Source organism: Thermobia domestica, chromosome 4 (assembly GCF_964235325.1).
Source record: "Thermobia domestica chromosome 4, izTheDome1.hap1.1, whole genome shotgun sequence".
Taxonomy (NCBI): Eukaryota; Metazoa; Arthropoda; class Insecta; order Zygentoma; family Lepismatidae; genus Thermobia; species Thermobia domestica.
This window is the reverse complement of record NC_137457.1, coordinates 275,818,960-275,838,189: the sequence shown is the minus strand read 5'-3', so window position 1 is coordinate 275,838,189 and position 19,230 is coordinate 275,818,960. Positions and strand designations below refer to the sequence as shown.

Genomic DNA, 19,230 nt, shown 5'->3' with positions numbered 1-19,230 from the left:
AATCGAATAGTTGAAAACCGTTTATTTGTTAATAGAATAGTTAAAAACCGGATAAAGTTTAACGGTTAACCGTGAAAGCTGATCACTGTTTGATTTAAATTCTATTTGAAAAATTTTTCGTTTCAAATTTGTTTTGAAAATTGTTTCAAAAATTTTTGTTTGAAAATTTTTTTGTTTCAAAATGTTTCGTTTCAATTTTTTTTTGTTGAAAATTTTTCGTTTCGAAATTTGTTTCAAATTTTTGTTTCAAAATTTTTGTTTCAAAATATTTTGTTTGAAATTTTTTGTTTGTAAATTTTTTTTTTAATTTTTAAAATTTTTCGTTTGAAATTTTGTTTAAAATTTTTTCGTTTCAAACTAAAAAACTTTTTGTTTGAAATTTAAGTTTAAAAAATGTTCGAATTTTTTGTTTAAAATTTTTTGTTTGAACATTTTTGTTTGGAAATTTTTGTTTTCAATTTTTTGTTTTGATTTTTTTAGTTTGAAAAGTTGAAAAAAAGAAAGTTTTAAATGCCAAGAATCTTGTTCAAAGTTTCCAGCTAATTCCTAGAGAACATTGACCAGGGACCTCGTCGCGCATCAAAACCAAATCATTGATCACGTGACCGTACTACACCCGAAGGGTACTACCAAATTGAAAGGAGATACCGTCCATACCTTATCAAATAGGATAAATTGAGTCAGTAACCGAACACGTGGTTGTACTTAAAATTTGAAAATAGGACCACCGAAACATATTGAGGTCCTGTACTATGCTTCAATTGGACAATTTCAGTGAACCCCCATTGCCAAAATTTAAGAAGGGTGCAACAATATATCCATGTCTTATGATAGGATATGGACCCCTTGTAATCATAGGATCTCATCAAAGGGGATAAAATGGACCAAAAAACAAAACACATGGTACAACGTTTATATTTTGGCAATTTTGTACCCCTAAAAGGGAACGATGTGGACCATCCAAAAATTTATCATGATACATATTGAGGTCCTGTACTATAATACCAAATGTTTAAATTGAGCATTTTCCAAAATTTAAGGGGTGGGCCAAGGTACCCCTCCCGGGGTGCACCAATGTACCCATGTCTTATGATAGATAATGGACCTCTATACATGACCATATAACCATATAAGGTAATAGGACCTCATCAAAGGGGGATAAAATGTACCAAATACCAAACACGTGGTTGTACTAAAATTTTGGCAATTTTGTACTCCTAAAAGGGAACGAGGTGATCCACCCAAATTTATCATAATACATGTTAGGGTCCAGTACTATAATACCAAATGTTGAAATTGGGCAATTTCCAAAATTTAAGGTGGTGGGCCAACGTACCCCTCCCGGGATGCACAAATATACCCATATCTTATGAAAGGGAATGGACCCCTATACATGACCATATAACTATATAGGATAATAACACCTCATCAAAGGGGATAAAATCGACCAAAAACCAAACACGTGGTATAACGTATTGCTTACGTTTATATTTTTGGCAATTTTGTACCCCTAGAAGGAAATGAGGTGGACCACCCAAATTTATCATAATACATATTAGGGTCCTGTACTATAATACCCAATGTTTAAATTGGTCAATTTCCAAAATTTAAGTGGTGGGCCAAGGTACCCCTCCCAAATTTTTCAAGGGGTGCATTAATATACCCATATGTTATGAAAGGTAATGAACCCCTGTATACGCCCATATAACCATATAGGGTAATAATACCTCATCAAAGGGGATAAATTAGGTCAAAAACCCCCGAAATTTGAATTTTTGGCAATTTTTTACCCATGAAAGGGAACGACATAGACATCCAATACTGATAGAGGTACATACTATGGTCCTAGGCTACCATACCAAATTTTTAGATTTGGCAATTTCCAAAATTTAAGGGGGGTGGTCCTATGTACCCCTGCCAAAATTTAGGGGGTGGGCCAAGGTACCCCTGCCAAAATTTAGAAGGGGTGGTCCTATGTACCCCTAGGTCATTGACCCCGGGCCAAGGTCATTGACCTTTGACCTATGACGTCACAAAGGTCGGGGTCAAAGTCCAAAGTGAGGCAAAGTAACCCCATTACTACTATAGCTTAGATATGTACTAACACAAATATGTACATACAATTCGATATTCCTATTACTTGAATTTGTATAAAACAAATTGTATATTACACACATGCCAATATATCTTTAGTGAGGTAAAAAATGTCAATAGAAGCTAGTAAGGAATTATCAACCTAAGTACTTAACAGTTATGAGATAATCATATTATATACGTACACTCATGTCCAAAATGATTATCGCATATCTATAACTGTCTTCTTGTAAGAATACAATTTGATAATGATTTTGCTGGGTACTTTTAATACTGATACTATATGTATAATCGGGAAATGTACATTTGTAGTAAATTTTATAGGAAGAAAATTATAAATACGAAAATTAGAATGAGTAAAACAAAATGTTGCTAAATGGACAAGAAAGTTTTATTTTCGTTCTATTGTTTTTATTTATTGCTCTTTTGACATGAAATTTGCCACATACACGTCTTTGCCAATTATACACATACTAACATTATAAGAAATACCGGTCGAATTCGTTATCAAATTATATTCCTAAAACAACATATTTATAGACATGCGACAATAATTTTGGGTATGAGTGTACATTCCACCACAAATACTTACCTTATAAATATATATCGTCATCATTTGCGGGTGATATTGGGAAATTTTTCGAGCCATGGACACTGCAGATGGTTGGTAGAAATCTTCAAATGTCTAATTTTGTTAAAATGGTAGTGGTCTAAATAATTATTTTTTATTGTGCACTTATCTGAATATTCACACCAATATTAATTTTAGCGTCATTAAATTCTGTATATTGGTTTGCGTAATGTATTTACACTAGAAATTTCATTTTGTGTTCAATAATAAATATTTTGACGAGATTTTTAGAAGTGTTCATATTATACTCGATCCCAAAACTTAAGTCAGTTTCTTGATGCAACTTCTTTTAATAAGTCTCCAAAGCATTATTTGTTGCACATTTATTTCTGGAGGTCTTCTGCAAATGGCGACCACGGGGTTAGTTTCCCCGGGTTTCTGGCGAAATTTTTAACTTTTTCGTCCTTTGTCGCAGCACTGCCACAGTTACATTTCAGTCTAAAAGCAACTACATCCAACTTCTCCGAAGAGGAAGGCAGTGTTTTGTGTGCAACAGTTTAATATAATAAGAATAAAAGAAGTCGTGTTTTGAGTGGTCAATTTTTCATGGGTTTGGTACTGATATTCTCAAAGATTCTTATCAATCGAATGGAACAAATGGTAATCGGGCGATGTAATTTTCGGGGAATACAGAAATGAATTATTGTAGACCAAGCTCCATAGCGATATCAAGGTTACCTTAGAAACACGGGCTTTGCTTTGTACTGTGCTAGTATAATACTTCTGCTATTCTGAAACACTGGTTTAATCCGCTCATGTGTAACTTCTAGCTGCTGTGAGTAGTAAATTGCATTGTTGACCAGGCCGGATGAGAGGAGTTTACGATGCACGATACTCCAAGCAGCCCAACAAACACTATCAATTAACCTTGCGATAGTTCATTAGTGCTTTGGTTGTTCCAGTTACAACGATAGTGTATATCGATTTTGTAAATTTCTTCTATTTTTATATCTTGGTTTTGGGCAACGGTGCATAAAAGTACACAATCAGTCGTGTAGAAGAAGAAGAAAAAAGAATTTATATGTCGTTGATTCTAAATATAAAGAAACAGTGTTGCCAGAGCTACTGATTTTGCAGGAGATCTCCTGCTTTTTCTATGTTCTACTGATCTACTGTGAAAGAAAATGAAACGGGAACAATCTCCTGCTTTTTTCTTACTTTGAGAAGTTAAAGAAATATATTATTATTAATAGTGAATTTTCATTTTTTCTTACATAAGAAGAGGAAATTTCTCTGTATCAATACACAAAGCTCTGTAGCGCAAATAGTTATAAAGTTTTGATGTATATAATATGAATAGAAGGATACAACTGTACGTCATCTTCTATATGCATGATGGTTGGCGATCTTTATGACTTACTGTAAGATTCACGAGTAAGTATTGTTTAGATTGGGACTCGGGTTGCAAGCAGGGTAAAAGTGAGGGGTATGCTGGGGGGACGTCGTTACCCCACTTCCAAAAATATCTATGGCGTCCCCCACTTCCTAAAAAATTACAGTAAATAAACAAACGGCAAGGAGGACGGGCTACGGCCTATCATGCGTCACCCTACAATTTCAAAACCCCTTTTACCCCTGGTTGGAAGAGTAGCTTAGATCACTTCTCCACAGTGGCGTATTTAGGGGGAGCTTCCGGGCTTAAGCCCCCCCGAAATCTTACTTACTATAGTAAAGTATATGAAATATCTTGCTGAATTTTCACATTTTCAGGCAAAGCCCCCCCGAAAGTTAGCAAAGCCCCCTCCGAAACAAAATCGTAAATACGCCACTGCTTCTCCACGATCATCAGCTCTTATTTTGAAGTAATTAAAATCCAAATTTATGTTTTGCATGTATTGTTTTATTTTGAAATTAAAGTACTAATGAATTCTGGACCTCTTGTTTTGACCGCTGTCCCCTTTATAATGGCAAATTTTTTGGTCCCCCTGGATTTGCACTCAAATGCCGTCACTTTGTGTGTCTAATGCTTTCTCCTGTTTTTTATGTTCGAATCTTCTGCTTTTCCAACTGATCGGTCTGGCAACACTGTAAAGAAATAAGATTTAATACTAGTAGTTGGAAATCTATGTTGGTTTTAAATGTATAAACTATACTACAAGTTACCATAACAGAAGATAGTTGTTTATCTAAAGGTTGTTATGCCAACCATAAGGAAAAATTAGTATTATTAATGGAGTTTAGTGAATAAAAGCTAATAGTGTTACAAGGTGACGTGTTTGACCTTTTTTTCATGTAGTTTGATCGTGTTGGTATATTTAAAAATTATACGAACTGTGGGCAAAATGTAACGTGTAAAATATAAGAATAATTAGTTATAATCGTTACAGTTTAGATGGTGGTTCCTATATACGTTACACAGTGTGTTCAAATGGCACCAATTATTGATAGCAGCGCCGTGGAATACGATAGGAATGCCAGGTCTCATTACACACCAGCATTTCATCTAGAAACGAATCCTTAACCTGACTATGACACTAAAGAGAAACACATTAGTTCGTGTCACTTTCTGAGCCACGGACATATCTGATGAAAAACATCGTCATGGTTTAAAGCAATTTTCAAGAATTAAATGAAGTCTTTTAGTTTTAAATGTCCGACGCCTATGCCATTTTGGCTAAGGGAGACTAAGCGTTTTTCAAATTTGGTGGAAGTAATGAAGAACGATTTCTGCATAGCAATTAAGTAATACTTCCAATGACTCAAATGTTTGACCATGACCGTCCTAAAGAGCTATCTTGAATGGACAATTGTGTACGGCTAGTAGGTGTTCATAATTGATGGGCCCTGGTGGAGGTAATCGCCCTTTTAACACTTTTTATTCTTTTTTCGTCCATTCACAAATCCATAACATTCGCCTGTTATTTTGTTCTTGCAATTGACTAGCTTTCGCACATAATTTGAAATCTCATTATTTTTATGTCCATGTGATGTTTGTTTGGAAAATAGAGAGATTTGGCTGGCAATGGAGATGCTAGTAAAGCTGATTCGAGTTCCCTTATTGGACATGTCCCCATTGATTCACACACAAACGTACAGCTACAAACGTTAGGTTACAAGAATTAACATGTTGCTTTCTTATTTGCTTCACCACGTTGGAGCGATGCAGGTTATTAACTCGGCAGGCGAAACGTTTCTTGTCTGGGCATGAAGACATTTTTCATAGCCTACTTGATTCATTGCATGTTGTTCTGTGACTGGTATTGGCATCTCTTGAATTATTGTAATCCATATCTATATAGAAACTGCTGATAAGGTAGCTCACTCTTCCCTACAAGATTTTTTCAATTGACACGTTCAGAACTAGAATTCATTGAATTTATTCGAGTTACTGTTACAAACACAGTAGCATTAGTGTCCACACAAATTAATATAATTTTACTAAATAACTTAAAATGCATACATCTCGTACAGCATAAGTCACTCTACTTCACCACAGACATTTACTTACGTTATTGAATCAAAACACATGCACAATATGTTTTAAATTTTTTAAAATTTATTTTTGTAGAGAGTGAGGTTTATATATTTTGTATCTAGATAATTTGCTACAAATCAGGGTTAAAGTTTGTATAATTAACTCAGCAAACTCAACAAGTTGATATTTTAACTTCCATATTTCAATTTTGTTTAGTGTTTGGTATAATAACATCTTTATATAAGAACCTCTCCTTTTGGAACTATACGTTAATGTTTAGAATTTTAGTCAATAAGGTATAAGTACATACAGGAGTGTATTTTAAAGTTACAAAAAGAATTATTGCATAACATTCAATGTTGTAGGCTGAAAATTGTAAAACGGGTTCTAGCACTCTATCATATCCCCTCAGTTGAGCCCTGATGTTTATGAATATATAGTAAGTGTTTATTTTTCTGTAGTAACTTGCACAAGGCAAGTTAAATTGCTCACTAAATGTTCCTTACTATCTGAGTCTATTGAGGCTGTAATTGAGTATCGTACGCTGAAATTTGTAAAAGTGGTTCTAGCATTTTATCATATTCCCTCCGGAGAAGCCCGATGTTTGAATATATATAGTAAACGTTTATTTTTTTTCTATATTTTCTTGCCCAAGGTGAGTTAAATCACTGAATCCATTTTAGCGTAGGCCAATTATATTACTTCTTTAGTTATGACACTAAGTATTCCTTATTATCCATAAGGTTGTAATTTGCAGGACAGTGAAGCGAAATCGTATCCATGCTTATGAGACTGTAGCTACCGTAACAGATTTATAACGATGTGAAAGCTTCTAAAGTGGAATATTTCACTATAATTCTGTGCTAAACGACGGTGTGTCCTAACTAACACCCAAATATGTCTCCCACAGTTGAAATAAATGAATGGAATTAGTTAGATGGCGCGGTTTAGGTCAATACTTGTCAACGAAGGGCTTTTGTTAATCATTACCTGCTCTATAATTCATATTTTTTTCCGTCAAGTGTGAGTGATGCGATAAAAAGCGTCGTGTACAAGACTTACCAATAACGTAGATAAGTACAAAGTGTATACTATAAACTATAATGAAAAAATGAACCAAATTAATTCAGCTTAACGTCTCACGATATGCCATTTTAGGCTAAGGGAGACGATGATTACGGCAAATCAATGATTGTGGAATATTTGATGGAATGAGAAAGTGGGAGGAAACGTTATTACTCCGAGAAAACAAACAAGCACGATGTTGTCTACCACAAACGTACTTTGCCGAGATCGAATCAGGGACCCCACGCACCAGAGGTAAAGGCTTCACCACTGATGTACCGTATACTTAGGTATAATTAGAACCAAGTCAAGGCATACACGAGAGTCTTTCAAAAATTTTCCGGTTGAAAGACAGTAGTTGAAATATATGTTTTATCTATTAGTTTTATGTGGTACAAGTTTCAATTTTGAAATTGTAATATTTTGTTCCTGTGTTTATATTCTAATGAATAATGTTATACATTGCAGGAAAGAAGTCGTTACCTGATTATGTTTGTGTATCCACCCTTTTACCATTTCTTACACCTTTCTAGGCTTGGAGGTAAGTACAAAATTTAAGCTCGCCGACAAAACAAATTACTCACACCATAACACGTACATAATACTAGTTATCACCACCTCTGGCCTACTTAACTGTCTAATTTGTTTTTCTAAATTCAGGTTTGCCACATTGATGCGAGCCCACTTGCTATTTAGTAGATTTCGTAGTTCTAGCAAAGTACAGGGGATTAACATTCCTCAAAACCACGTACAAACGCTTTTCGAACCTGTCAAGACGGTAGTTTTCACCTTGGATATTGACACTGTTCGCTCTAAACGCTCCATAAATGTGGTAGAGAAATGCGATATTCAGAAATGAATTGCTATCAATATATCCACTTTGTCACGATAATTAAATTATGTCCATACAGTTACAAGATCTCCTGTGTGAACCATATTGTCTTTACTTTGTACAGTCAGCGACTTTAGAAAATGGAGGTTGGATACATAAGAAATGATAGCTTTTTCCAGTAGCAGAATAGTTTCACTGTATGTCTGATAGTTGGACAACCAACATGACAGCAAATACATGCCCGAAAACATAACATGCCAGGATATTCCTCCATTTGGAGGAAAAAGTATTACTATCTGAGAGCATCACTTAGAGAAACGACCACGAGATAAATCTACAGAAATTCCATTTACTTTAAGATCAAAGAGATAGGAATTAATGCAAAGGAAACGAAAACAATAATACGCATCATGCAGAGACCGAAAAAGTATGGAAAGCTAAACAAAATGAGAAAAGAAGGAAAGAGGGAAAGGAAAGAGCAAAAGACATGGGAATAAATTAAATTTTAACACTTAAGGATAAACAGTGTCCGTCTTTCCCCCTGACCCCATCGTGGGTTTTCTCCCTTCATAGGATAAATCTCTTTCAGTATCAAACGCGAACATCATTTATAGTGTTGAAAAAAAAATTAACTCAGTCTAGGCCGAGACTCGAACCCCACACCCTTAGAATGACAGTCTCACGCGGTATCCACTTACCTACACAGGCTCTATCTATAAACCACCTATTACCCGCGCTGTTATCAAACGTGTTAAATCAGCCATTGTCGGTGAGCCACCCCAGTTCCATTTGAAGTTTAAATTTTATTTACCTCACTTAGCCATCTATGGGTAGCAGTCCCCTTGCTTTCATAAAAAACATTTGTTCTGTAGATTAAAATCAAGAATGAATTAATCTGTACTCTTGGGAGCTTACTGGTGCACCAACATATCTATCTATCTATCTATCTATCTATATCTATATGTCTATCTATCTATTTATCTATCTATCTATCTATCTATCTATCTATCTATATATATATATATATATATATATATATATATATATATGTGTGTGTGTGTGTGTGTGTGTATATGTGTGTGTGTGTCGAATTGATTTTGGATTAAAAGAGCGACTTCGTAAATTTACGGAACGCGTGTTAACACGACAGTAAGGACATCTCGTAACGTTGTTAGGTAACACACGCAGTGTAAATAAAGTTTCAAAACCAGAAGTCGGAAGATATGCCGTGGGTAAGTCGGTAAGACGTCTGCTTGCTGAGTGCAGAAATTCGGGTTCAAATCTTGGCTGTTACGTTTTTTTTTTTTTTTTGTTCCGTTGAAAATACATTTCTATATTTTTGCGTTTGAAATTGCTTTCTTTCATTTTTTGTAGATTATCTTAAATTAGTGAAGGCCAAGTAAGGTCAGATTACATATATGTCTGCTTTATCTGTGTGTACAGTCCAGAGATGGAGTGAGTCAATTGGGTCAAGATTTGTGAGTAGGTCAGTGGATCGTGGGTCAACAGGACGTGACTAACTGTGACACACCACCCCCCGTGACCTCTCTGACTCACACTGACCCTACGTTTTAAATTTTAAGGTCTCCCTCTTTATTCGGCCTCCCTCCTTATTATTAAATTCAATGTATAGATAATTATTGAGTTGAGTTGATTTTGAGTTTAGCGCCCTTTTCAGCAGCGAGGCTATATGAGACGGGACCTACTGATTAACATAGAAACCGAAAAACGTGAGCTCCCGTTGGGAATCAAACCAGGGTCTTCCACGCCACGGGTGTATAATAGTGTCTTATATAGCAGTTAATATTTTTGCTATAAAGTATCAAATAACTAAACATTTGATGTAAATAAATGAGAAACCTAAAATATTGCAGATTACTGCAATTGCGATTTAATTCAATTTAAGCATTATACATCCATATGATTGTTAAAGTTGCTTTATAAAGATGCAGATTATGAATTATAGTAATTTTTTCAATGAAATGAAATTAAATTAAGTTTGACGTCCCATGCTTATGTCGGCTAGGTAAAGGAGACGGTGATGATGAGAAGTGAACGAAAATTGTGCAACGATGTAGGTAGGAGGAAACAGGAGAATCCTGAAGAAACGAACGCACACGGTGTTTCTTCACCACAAATCTGACTTTGTGCAAGCTGGGATCGAACCAAGGACACCATGCACCAGAGGTGAACGTTCTACCACTAAGCCACTTTGGCCCTATGAAAAATACAACCATATTTATTCTCTCTCTCTCCCTCTCCATTTTTATATGGTTATCAGAAGCATGAATAATTTTCATTTTGGGGGGTGTGGTGGTTTAGTGGTAGAGCGTTCACCTCCGGTGCTTCGGGTCCCTAATTCGATCCCAGCTCGCGCCGTTTGGACTTTGTGGTGGACAAACGCCGTGCTGGTGGGTTTTCTCGGGGTTCTCCCGTTTCCTCCTACTTTCTTCATTCCACCATTTCACTCCTTTCTCATTATCACCGTCTCCTTTAGCCTAACCGGCATAACCATGGGACGTTAAACATAAAGATTTCATTTTATTTCAATTTTTGCTTTGAACGTATGGTTTCAAGTTGGTATTAAACTCAGAACTCTGATCTTAATGAGTTGAGTTGATTTGGAGTTTAACGTCTCTTTCAACAGCAAGACCATATATGACGTGGACATATTGATTAACGTAAAACCCGAACCATGTAAACTCCCGCCGTGTGGTGGTGATTGTGATTTTGAGTTTAACTGCCCGGTCAGCAGCGTGGCTATAGGAGACGTGGACCTACTGATTAACATGGAATACGAAACACATGAGCTCCCACCGGGAATCGAACCCGGGTCTCCCAGGATAAAGTCGTGCGTACGCTAACTCCCACCGGGAATTGAAATCTGTTCTCATTGTAAGAATGTTAACGTTCCTTATTTTACCGGTTTTTGTATAACTTCATGGACCAAATTTCACAGAAGTAAATCCCCACGGTAAGCAGGTTTGCATATCCAGACTCCTAAGTATGAAAACATTTACGCTCACTTCAACCTCAAACAATTCATGAATTGAAGAATAAAGGATAATATTCCAGATAAAGTATATGGTTTGAAAAATACCATATAGGAGAGGGACATATCAGTCCTTTCTGCTCATGGAGTTATTAAAACAGGATCATCGGGCAGTGGTCTTTACCATTGAAAGATATTGCTTCTAAAATATTTCCAAGTAACTTCCAATTTTCTTGTTCTTGTTGTGGGGCTCAATGGTAAACCGCTTACGCTGGTGCGTGTGGTCTTTATTGTTTCGATCCCCGGGCAAGGAAGTTTGCGTTGGACAAGATCGTATCCGTAGGTTTTCTCAGGGTACTCCCGCTTTTTGCCACTTTTCATTCAACCAATTCTTCTATCATCATTGACTTGCTTTAATCATTGGAGATGCCTTGGTCCCTTGAGCATTGCGGTGATGTCAGAAATCAGATTCGGTCCCAAGCATTTGGGTTGTGATGTAAACCTTTGCTGTGGTTCAGTCTCAGTATTTTATTACGCGAGGTAAAACCATCCATACAGCTATAAATGTTGTTCTATCTTACGCAACCAGGTATTGATATTGAGCCAATGCGGAACCTCATTTTTGGCGCTTTGAGGCCAAGAACTGACTTCGGACATTACGCTGTTTTCAAACGACTAGGATCTTTCCAATGTTACCATCCGCGTCCAACAACCCCATGTTTAAAAGGGGAATAGAAAGAGCCCGTGTCTAAAACTTCCGGACCCAGTTTCTTGACGTTCAAGTTTAGGGATCGACTTCTGACATCACAATTGTGCTCAACGGATCAAAACCTTTTAAATGCCGCCAACGCCGTCCAACAACTTCATCTTTAATAGGTGAATAGAAGGGACCCGAATCCATAACGTCAGGACCCCATTCCTTGAGTTGCGTGGCCTGGGCCAGACTTCTGACATTACTACTGCACTCAGGGGACCCGGGCCTTTCCAACGCTACCACTCGCGTCCAGCAACTCCATGTCTAACATGGTCGTCCTGACGTAGGAGAATCGACTCCATGCTTTTTTCATAATTATTCTCCAAATGGATTTGTATACAAGGTAGTTTGGCAAGTTTAGCAGCAGGTCTAAAATAAGCCTCTTGAGAGTGGCTCTTATTTGTTAAAGAATACATAACGATCGCTTTTGGCTGTTGCAATGGTCTGTCTAAGCGGCTTGATAAAAAAGAAAAAACAGCGTAGCATAACAACATAAAGGTGTTTCTCTTATATGTTAAAAATAAAAGCACAGAAAGAAAAAGTCAAAGTTTGGTAAGGTGAGTGTCGGGGGACGCCGAATTCTACTTCGCCCCGGGCAACGAAATTTCTAGCTACGGCTCTGAACTCCAACACTTATCGGTCATTCAGTCTCATCCCTTACCTACAACAGCGTAGTTTGATTAACCTGTTATACCAAAACGTTTGGAAAGAACCTTTGAGTGTGACTTATTGATAGCTATGCAATATGTTGACAGAGTGCTAGTCTTCAGTTTAGCAACGAAGGTGCCCTTAGGCGAAATTTCACGTTGCTCTCTACTTTTGTCTGTGCCTTGTAAACCGTAACATTATGTTTAAAGGCAAGCAGAAACAACGTCAGTTGTTTAGTACTTCTTTGCAGAGCCACTGATAAGGCGTTTGTGTCTTTTACACAAATAATTTTTGCCTGATTGCTGTTTGAAGCCTTTTTGTATTATACACTATAAAACAACATATCCAGATTCAGAGAAATACACAGAAAGTTTAAAGAAGGGGGGTTAAAAATATCGTTATTATTCAGATGCTTTATTATTATTATTATTATTATTATTATTATTATTATTATTATTATTATTATTATTATTATTATTATTATTATTATTATTATTATTATTATTATTTTCTTGAGTACAGAGATACAAAGAACAAGAACTCCGTCACCATTAACATGGAAGCGAAAATGACTTCGAATTGGAAATAATAGATCAATGCATTTAATTTCGAGGAGAGGCTATAGGGCAGACATGGATCCAGGGAGCGATCGGGGCAATCGCCCCCCTCCCACGGAAGAGGAAGCTTTCTTATTTTATATATAAATAAAACCCATCCCAAAATTTGGAGCTCTTAAAACTAGCTAAGTAGCAGTATTACAATCCACGCCCCCCCCCAGAAGTCCGTTCTGGATCCGCCCCTGCTACAGGGGTACTTTAGAGTTCACTGCTTTTCCTTTGCAATCCACGCTCATTGCTGGATAAGTATTATATTTTATTATATTATTTGTCAAATTGAGCGAAATAGTTTTACCACAGCGGCAAATTCAACAATTAGGTTTAGGAAAAACAACTCATTGGTTCAAACACACACAGAAAGAGAGAGTCCATTTGTTCGGGATGTTTTTTGAGGTTCGCGGCGTCTCCCAAGAAGAAATCTTGCTAAAACATATGTTGTTTTTAACAAGGAACGTAAATGGGTATCAGGTATATCAGTACTTCAAATGGAAAGCAAAAAGAAAAGAGAGATAAAGATGAGTAATTTCCTATACTGTATTTTTGGCATTGAAGAATACCGTTACTGTTTTATTGATCTACTGTACGCACTTCTGCGTTTTACTAACCAACCCACAATCATGCTATATATACCATATATCGGCTAGGTCCAATCTGCTGCCAATGCGCCTTTTCTTCAAGGAACATTTTTTTTATTATTACACGCTCAGAAACAAGGATAATCACCCGAAACCTGAGAAGATCTGGAGAATGACCCAGTAACAATGAACTGACAAAGGGAAGGAAATACAAAAGTGGAAAACTATTGTAATTCAAAGTCGAGGCATTTTTTCTTGCAATAACTGACCCTTCAAGTCGGGGGAAGTTTCTCCTTATTTTAGCTTATGTAGTAATTTAAGACACAAAGATGTATCGCAATTTGCAATACATTTTTCAATTTGCAGTGCAAACATGTAAATGCAATGTTGCATTTCCATGTTTGCGCTGCATTGCATTCCCATTTGCACTGCAAACTGCGATGCGATACTCCATTTAAAAAATGCAAGGAGATTCCTGACCAGTTGTTCTTTCAGAAAAAATGTTCAGGGTGGGGAAGGGGCACTGCTGGTACTATTCTATTTATTATTGTATTATAGACGTAATATTTTGGTCTCCTCCGGGGGCACTCTCAAAGCTCCGGGAGGGGGGCAGTGCCCCAAAAACATATCTGGAAGAAATACTGTTCCTGACACCAAGATAAGACAAAAGGTAATAACAAACCTGGGCGCACAAATGCTTAATTTCGGAGTTATAGGCTGCCAAAAACATGAAGAAATGAACTTTAAAGGTCCATAGCTCCAAAACTAGGCGACATACCGTAGTACGGTCAAGACCTTATTTAGGAACTAGTACGTGCGCTGTCCAAATATCCATATTTTAGAACATACTTCTGCAACAATTTTTATACAGGTATTTGGTGAGTACTTCAAATTATATGCACATAGCCAAAGTTCCTCTCTAAAAATTGTCGCATGTGTACTCTAGATTCTGAAACATTGTATTTTTGGATAGCGCACATATTAGTTTCTAAGTGAAGTCTTAACCCGACTACGATAGGTAGGGATGCGCACGAGACAAGATTTGAGGCTTTCTCGTCTCGAAAATGTGCTGTAAAAGTGATGTCTCGACTCGAAAAATGTATTCTTTTTTATTGCAAGAGCTGTGTCTCGACTCGAAATTTGTCAGGAAAATTCTGTCTCGACTCGTCTCGTGCGCATCACTAACGATAGGTCCCATAGTTTTACAGCTATGAACCCTTAAAGCCCCGGATCCAGGATATGATCAAGGGAGCGACTAAATCACTGTTTGCCGCTTTATCCAGTGTAAAGCAGGATTGAAGCCTATTTTATCCAGTGTATACCTGAGTGTCAAGAGGGCTGTAGCTCCCCTTGGATCCGCACCTGTATAATATATATATATATATATATATATATATATATATATATATATATATATATATATATATATATATATATATATAACTGTTTCTGAGTGATTAGTTTCTTCAAAACTATTGTTAAAAATATGTGAAGAGTTTTGAGACATTCGAGTCGAATCAAGATTTTTACGAGCAGTCTCGATTCGACTCGAATTTTACAAATTGTGTCTCGACTCGTGCACATCCGGTTCGGTTCTCGGTTCGGTTCGATATTAAATAAGCTGTTAGCCAAGCCGCACAAGTCGTTGACAACCGTAGACCCAGGCAGAACAGTTTTAAACATGTTTTCCTGGCACGCTATAACTTTTAACAAATTTTGGCCCAAGCACGAATACTTGATCCTCCGGAACTCAAACCCAGAACCTCGTGAACGATGTCCTTGTGTCCTAGATTTCACGACTACCGAAATCGGCAGTTAACTAGTTTTTAGTATTCAGATGGAAACCGCCTATCTTTCAAGCTTAATTACAGAATTTAATAATAATAATAATAATAATAATAATAATAATAATAATAATAATAATAATAATAATAATAAGCTGTAGTGGAATTAGCAACATTGATAATAATTATATTGTTTATGCAGAATAAGTGAAAAAGGAACTTGAAACTACACACAAGATTTGGCTCGATTTGGCTCGACTCGACTCGAAACTTGATCCATATTCGAGTCCAGTTTCGAGTGGAGTCAGAAGAAATTTTTCGAGTCGAGTTCCCGAGTCGAGCTAAAAGATGTCTGTTTCGAGTCGAATCAAGTTTAAAAAAAAAACACTCGAACTCGCTCGTGCCCATCCCTAACCACTGCCCCTGAGTGCAGTAGTAATGTCAGAAATCAGGCTCAGACCACGAAGCTCAAGGAATGGGGTCCTGACGTTATGGGCTCAGGTCCCTTCTATTCACCTGTTAAAGATGAAGTTATTGGACGGCGTTGGCGACATTTCAAAGGTTTTGATCCGTTGAGCACAATGGTGATATCAGAAATCGATCCCTACTCTTGAACCTCAAGAAACTGGGTCCGGAAGTTTTAGACACGAGTCCTTTCTATTTCCCTTTTAAACATGGGGTTGTTGGACGCGGATGGTAACATTGAAAAGATCCTAGTAGTTTGAGGACAGCGTAATGTCCGAAATCGGTTTCTGGCCTCAAAGCGCCAAAAATGTGGTTCCGAATTGGCTCAAAATCAATACCTGCTTGCACAAGATAGAACAACATTTATAGCTGTATGGATGGCTTTATGTCGCGTAATAAAATACTGAGACTGAACCACAGCAAAGGTTTACATCACAACCCAAATGCTTAGGATCGAATCTGATTTCTTACATCACCGCAATCCTCAAGGGACCAAGACCTCTCCAATGATTAAAGCAAGTCAATGATGATAGAAGAATTGGTTGAATGAAATGTGGGAGGAAGCGAGAGTACCTGGGAAGACCCACGAATACGACCTTGTCCACCACAAACTTACTAGGCCGGGAATCGAAACAATAAGGACCCCATGCACCAGAGATAGAGCTCTACCACTGCGCTATCGCGCCCAACGATTAAAGCGTCAATGCTAATAGAGAAGTTGGTGGAATGGAAAGTGTGAAGAAGCGGGAGTACCCTGAGAAAAACCACGAAGACGATCTTGTCAACAACAAACTTACTTGACTGGAGATCGAAACAATAAGGACCCCACGCACCAGAGGAAGCCCTCTACCACTGAGCCACCGCTCCCAATGATTAAAACAAGTTAATGATAATACAGGAATTGGTGGAATGAAGAGTAGGAAGAATCGGGAGTACCCTGAGAAAACCCACGGATACGATCTCATCCACCTCAATGTTAATTGGTCCACCAGAGGAAGCGCTATACCACTGTGCCACCGCGCGCAATGATTAAAGCCAGTCAATAATAATATAGGAATTTGTGGAATGAAAAGTGGGAAGAAGTGGGAGTACCCTGAGAAAAACCACGGATATGATATTGTCCACTACAAATTTCCTTGGGTGGTGATCAAAACAATAGGACCCCACGCAAAAGAGGAAGCGCTCTACCACTGAGCTGCCGTGTCGAATGATTAAAGCAAGTCAATGATAATAGAAGAATTGATGGAGGGAAAAGTGGCAAGAAGCGGGAGTACCCTGAGAGAAGCTACGGATACGATCTTGTCCACCGCAAACTTATTTGGCCGGGGATCGAAACAATAAGGACCCCACGCGCCAAAGTAAGCGGTCTACCATTAGCCACCGCGCTCAACAAGAACAAGAAAATTGGAAGTTACTAGGAAACATTTTAAGAAGCAATATCTTTCAATGGTAAAGACCACTGCCCGATGATCGTCTTTTAATAACTCCATGAGGAGAAAGCATTGATAAGTCTCTCTCCTATATTGTCTTTTTCAAACCACATACTTTATCCGGATACTATCCTTTATTCGTCATCCGGATGTAATCAGTTATCCGAATGTTCTATTATCCAGATATTATCCGTTATCTTAATTTTATAAATTATCCGGATAAATCCATTATCCGGATATTATCCGACATCCGGATAACATCCGTTATCCGGATCTTATCCGTCATCCGTTATCCATCATGCGGATAGTATCCGTTACCTCTATATTATCCGTCATTCGCTATCCGGATATTGTCAGTCATCCATTATCCGTCATCCGTTTTGTTGTCCGTCAACCGGATATTGCAAATCCGGATAAGTTTCTATCCGATATCAGTATAAAAATTATCCAGATGTTACAATCCTTAATCACCATCGCAGGAGCTAAATATCTTCAAAGTCTGCTACACAAGAGCGGGGGCGGATCCAGTGGGCGATCATGGCGATAGCCTCCCAGAAAGGGAATATTTGTGTTTTTATATAGAAATAAAACCCATTCCAGAGTTTGGAGTTCTTAAAAGTAGCTCTAAATAGGAGTATTACCAACCACCGAGCCCCCAGAAGTCCATCGTAGATCCACCTCTGGACAAGAGAATGGGAAACACTTATTATTCACATTCAGTTTGCGCATCTCAACAAATAAACAATATTTTCTTTCACTTCTGCATTCTACTACTGCATTCTAGTGAACTGTAATGCCTTTTATGTTTAAAAATAATTATTCATTTTTCAATAATTGTCAATGTTTATAAGTTCAGTAATTCACCATGAATAGAGTCAACTAGAAGTGTTTTTGTAACGAAGAAATAACAACATGAACTGTGAAATATCTTCTTACAAACTGTCGAGAGTTGAGAGTCGACAAACTTTGCTCTTTCGTTTACCGATTACCTCGAAACCGCGGTAGCCAGAATTAGCCCAGGATAGGGGACTTATATTAAGAAAATGAAAATCTTAGGAAAATGCAGAAGTCTTTTAGTCTGAGAGAAAAAAGGAATGAAATCTTTAATTTCTAGTTCTGTTAGTCTTGTAGCTCTTAGTCCGTACCAAAGTACTGATAGAAATATGGCCAATGAATTATGACTATTTTGTAGAATATTCCACTTTAATATTACAGGAAATTCATCTTCCGGCTTGCTTGGTTGTGAAAAGTTATACAGTGTATTGGTATTGGTATACTATGTAAAGTATGTGTACTGTCGCTGATTTGTGATAACAATCAGAAACAGAAGTAAAAGGTAAATTGCAGTAATAGTTTTCTGTTAATTTTTATATTCAAGGGAAGACGGAAAACCTACTTTTATCTTAACATTTGTTTTTCTTAAAATTTCTATTCGGATTCACACTCTTCCCCTTCAACATTGAATAGGGAAATGGGGAACTTATTTAGAATTTGATTGTTGATTCCAGTATATTTCAAGCATCACTTCTCGGACCTGGGCCTGTGATATGTCGATAAATCGCTATCGTCGATATATATATATATATATATATATATATATATATATATTATCATATATCAACATTCGATATCGCGAATATATGGACATGAATATATCATTCGAAATTTTCGATATCGATATTCGGGGGGCGGCGAGGTATAAGGGGCCCCTAAGACTGGCGATGGATGAAGAAATTAAACTTATTTATTACAATATTGTTTTCTAATCATAATATCTTTATTACCACAAATTGCAATGTAAATACATCCACTTGCAAATTTGCAATATTATATGGTATAATTTCTTAGGCGCCAGAACTTTCCTGTTCCCTGAAAAAAGAAACAAAAAATCACGTGCAAAAGCAAGTGCTTCGAACTTTGAACTAGAA

The 19,230-nt window shown here is 37.1% G+C and overlaps 1 protein-coding gene across 1 annotated transcript in view; it reads left to right on the top strand.

Annotated features, from left to right (window-relative positions):
* Positions 1–19,230, top strand: part of LOC145683130 (uncharacterized) — a 72,029-nt gene that overhangs the window by 44,625 nt on the left and 8,174 nt on the right. Inside the window, exon 7 of the mRNA XM_081754493.1 lies at positions 7,674–7,746. The gene's annotated coding sequence lies outside the window, so the exon portion shown is untranslated. The remainder of the gene's footprint in view (positions 1–7,673; positions 7,747–19,230) is intronic.